Source organism: Amborella trichopoda, chromosome 11 (genome assembly GCF_054954075.1).
Source record: "Amborella trichopoda isolate Santa Cruz 75 chromosome 11, AtrichopodaSantaCruz75HAP2 v2.0, whole genome shotgun sequence".
Classification (NCBI taxonomy): Eukaryota; Viridiplantae; Streptophyta; class Magnoliopsida; order Amborellales; family Amborellaceae; genus Amborella; species Amborella trichopoda.
Window position 1 is genome coordinate 31,671,560 of NC_142346.1, and position 5,088 is coordinate 31,676,647.

Consider the following 5,088-nt stretch of genomic DNA (forward strand, 5'->3'; position numbering starts at 1 on the left):
AAGAATCACAAAAACTTATTATTGTTTTGAAATACATGCAAATATCTTTCAAACAAAAATACTAACATACTCAATTATGTGTGTGTGTCTATTTGTGTTTTTTTTTTTTTTTTTAACAGTTACCATGAATTTTGGCATTTGGATATCTGGAAATACATTTTCATAAATGTATTTTAGTAGAAATGGCACATTTCTGGCATTTGGGTCAAAATTTTGAAATTAAAATGTACTTCCATTGTTTTCTTCATTTCAAGCCAAAAATAAAGAAATTTGTATCATTTCCTTTACCCTCGAAAATTGATTTCTAGCTAGATTTTCCCGTTATAGAGACATCCACTTTATAGAATATAATTAATTCCACAAAAATACCCCCGTGAGTTAGAGATAAAAACTATCTCTAATTTTACATTTTAGAGAGAGAAAGTATCTTAAAATTTTAGACAGAGAAACTATTTTTAATTTTAGAGAAGGAAAGTATTGAAATTTTTTAGAGAGAAAGATTATCTCAAATATTTCATAGAAAAAAACTATTTCAAATTTTAAGTCTTAGAAGAAAATATCTTAAATAGAGAGAGAAATTATATCCAATTTTAAAGAGAGAAGTATCTAAAAAACGTTTTAGAGAAATAAACTATCTCAAAATTTTTAGAGAGAGACTATCAATTTTAGGTTTTAGAGAGATAAAGTACTTGAAATTTTTTAGAGAGAAAAACTATATCAAATTTTTTAAAGAGATAAACTATCTCAAATTTTAAGTTTTAAAAAGAAAACGTACCTGAAAATTCTTAGATAGAGAAACTGTCTCAAATTTTAAGTTTTAGAGATAGAAAGTACTGAAAATTTTGAGAGAGAAATTATCTCCAAAATTTTAGTAAAAGAAACTGTCTCAAATTAAGTTTTAGAGAGACAAACGATATCATATTTTAGAGAGAGAAACTATATCAAATTTTAGAAAGAGAAATTATCTCAAATTTATCAAGTTTTAGAGGGAGAAACTGTCTCAAATTTTAGGTTTTAGAGTGAGCAAGTACTTGAAAATTTTTAGAGAGAGAAAATATCTCAAAACATGTAGAAAGAGAAACTATATCAATAGAAAGTATGTCAAATTTTTAAGTTTTAGAGAAAGCAAGTACTTGAAAATATTTAGAGAGAGAAAATACACATAAAAAAATTTAAAGAGAGAAATTATCTCAATTTTAATTTTCAAAGAGAGAAGGTATTCAAAAACATTTAGAGATAGAAACTGTCTTTAATTTTAGAGAGAGAAACTATATCAAATTTTTTGTTTTAAAAAGAGAGTATCTTAAATTTGTTAGAGAGAGAAACTATCTCAAAAATTTTAGAGAGAGAAACTATCTCATATTTTAAGTTTTAGAAAGAAAAGTATCTTAAAATGTTAAAGAGACGAAGTATATCAAATTTGAGAGACACGGTACTTAAAACTTTTAGAGAGAGAAACTATTTTGAATTTTAAGTTTTAGAGAGAAAAAAATACTTAATCATTTTTAGTGAGAGAAACTATCCTAAAAATTTTTGATAGAGAAACTACTTGAAATCTTTTAGAGGGAAATTATCTCAAATATTTTGAGAGAAACTATTTCAAATTAAAAAAGAAGAAAAGAAAAAAACAAGATATTTTATTGAATAATACAAAAAAATATTTAATTAAAAAATTTAAAAAAGAAGAGATAATTACGTATATATCCATAATAGTTTTCGTTATTACTTAAATACCAAATAGTTTCCGTTATTACTGGAATATCCATTTTTTCTCTTCATAATGAAAATTTTTAAAAATGACTTTTTTACCATTTTTCAGTTTTTGAACAACCAAAAATAGGCAGAAGCTTGGAATTTGCATTTTTATTTTCGGTTGTGGAACAACCAAAAATGTCTTGTTTTCGGTTGTTGAACAACGGAAAATAGGACTGTGTATTCTAGAATCTTGTTGGAATATGCAGTCCTATTTTCGGTTGTTCAACATCCGAAAATGTCTTGTTTTCTGTTGTTCAACAACAGAAAATAGGACATTTTTGGTTGTTCAAAATCCGAAAATGTCCTATATTCGGTTGTTGAACAACTGAAAATAAGACAAAAGCTTGTAATTAGCATTCTTATTTCGGTTGTTCAACAACCGAAAATGTTATATTTTCGGTTGTCAAACAACTGAAAATAGGACTACGTATTTCAGAAGTTTAAACTGAGCCCTGCTATTTTTGGTTGTTCAAGAACCAAAATTAGCGTATTTTTTGTTTTTGAACAACTGAAAATCCATCCATTTCGGTTGTTCAAAAACCGAAAAAGGGTTAAAACTTATGAAATCCCAAAAAATAAAGGATTTGTTTGTAATGTGTTTTTGAATAGTTTTTTATCATTTTGGCAAAGATTGAAAAGTGTTTTGGCCATGAATACTTATTTTTTTACATTTTTGTATCTTTTTTGAAAAATTTGAAAAATAATTTTTTAAAATCCATTTGGATATCCTTTAGTTATTCACACTTTAAGTATACTTTTCATTTTTTTAAGGATATTTTTGTATTTTTTTTATACTTTTGAGACTGGCTAGGACCGTAGGTTTACCTATTACTCGGATCCGGCCCTTGGCCTATTTTCGAGGCCGATTCGATTATTCAAACACCGGGTCACACATTCCACCACAATACTATTATAATTTATATGCAAAACCATAAGATATTATGTATTATATGATAGAATTATTTGAATTACAACAGTTTTTGTACGAGCCTGGTCCAAATAATTGATATTTGGGAAAAGTACAAAAAACCTCCAAGCCCACAGTTTGTATGCAACTTACCCCCAACTTAACCTTTTCTCTCATTTTTTTCCCCAAAACAAACCTTCTATGTAAATATCCCCCAAGGGAAAATTTTCATTTTTTTAAGATGGAAATGCCCTTCATGTACACAAAAATCATTTTGGCTAGATCTAATGTTGACTTTTGAACCCCAGTGGCACATTGCCGAAGCGAACAAGTGCCGGACCGCCCTAACATATGTACTGAATCGAAACTGTGTATTGCTGGACCGCCCTTTCAATAGTGTCGGAGTTTGGGATACAGTAACATCTATTGCTGGACCGCCCTTTGCAACTATAGACCACCCTTTGTAACTGTCGAACTGCACTTTACATAATGCCAAAGCCCTATTGCCTTACCGCACTTTACACGATGCCAAAGCTCTATTGTCAGACCGCACTTTACATAGTGCCGGAGCCCTACTACTGAACCACACTTACACAGTGTGGAAGCCCCTGTTTTGGTAGGATAGAGGAGAGAGAGGCGTGGGTAAGTTAGAAGTAAGGGAGGGTAGTTTAGGTATTTTTTTTTTGTTTTTTTGGTTGGGGGTATTTGAGTAGAAAGTATATTTTGGGGTAAAACGTGAGAAAAAAAGTTAAGTTGGGGGTAAGTTGCATAGAAAGTGTAGTCTTGAGAGTTTTTGTAATTTTCCCTAGATATTTTATATGAGTGGGTTACACATGGCTATTTATAATTGTTCTTGTAATCAATGGATGCAAAAATGAGGCAACTACTTTTCTCTTAGCCCTTGATTCAAATCAAGATATGTAGAATTAAAAAACTTTATTTAATTTTTTATTTTGATTTTCATCAGTTCAAGTTGATCGCTCTAGATTATTCGGAGCGAGCAGATCCAGGCAGAAAAAAGAAGAATTAGTGAGAAAATGTGGTTGCGAGAAATTATCGTGGTTTTTCTATTTTTTTATTTCCTTTCTTTAGTCAATCTTTATTTCTTTTAGTGGATTTTGTTTGGAGATTATAAATTTCCATTATTGTTAACCTTCTGATAATAAGATGAATGGAAAAGTTTGTCTGTTAATGGTTGGTAGGAAGTTATCTTTTTAGAAAAGGAAGTATATGTCATTTTTCAGTAGGAAAATCCTTTAGAAAGGGAAAGGTTTAGAAATACTTTTGGAAAGAATTATTAAAGAGATTAATGTCTATTGTATTGGGTTGCATTTGATGAATGAAAAAAGTAGTTTAACGCGTAGAGAGAGGTAGAAACTTCTAATTACTGTGTATTTCTCTTTGTTTAGGAATGATAAAATGAATAAAAATGATTGTCTTTTAAGATTAAGGTGGGTAGGAAGTTTCTTTTTTAGAGAAGGAAAGTGTATGTCATTTTTTAGCAAGGATACTGAGAACTGCGCTCCGGCAGTGATACTGCACACTCTGGCTGTCTGCTCCAACAATCTGAGAATGTGCTCTGGCATTGAAAATATGCACTCTGGCAGCTCGCTCCAGCAACGTAGCACCACGTTTCAGCAGTGCTTCATGACATTCCACTCCGGCAGTAGTATACTGCGCTCCGGCACTACTGTACTTGGGATCACGAAATGATTTGGTTTGTACGAGAAGAGTATTTCCGTCTAAAAATTAAGAACTTTTTACCTTGGGGGGGTTTTGCGAGGAAAGGTCGTTTGGGGGAAAAAAGTGTGAGAAAAAATTAGGATGGGGATAAGTTGCATAAATAGTTCATTTAAAGGTGTATTTTATAATTTTTACTTAAGATGGGTAAAAGGTTGGACATTAAGATTAAAGTGGGTAGGGAGTTACCTTTTTAGAGAAGGAAAGTGTATGTCATTTTTTAATAAGGAAATCCTTTAGGAAGGGAAAGGTTTAGAAAGTCTTTTGGAATGTAGTGTTAAAGGGGTGAACGTATATTGTATTGGGTTGCATTTGATGAATGAAAAAGTAGTTTAATGTCGAGAGAGAGATATAAACTTCTTCTCTTTGTGTGTTTCTCTTTCTTAAGAATGATAAGATGAATAGAAAAATGTGTCTTTCAAGATTAAGGTGGGTAGGAAGTTATCTTTTCAAAGAAGAAAAAGTGTATGTCATTTTTCAGTAAGAAAATCCTTTAGGAAGGGAAATGTTTAGAAAGTCTTTTGGAAGGTAGTATTAGAGGGAAGGACGTATATTGTACTGGGTTGTGAAGTTATCCTTTTAGAGAGGGAAAGTGTATCATCTTTTAGTAAGAAAACCCTTTAGGAAAGAAAAGATTTAGAAAGTCTTTTGGAAGGTAGTATTAAAGGGATGGACATATATTGTAT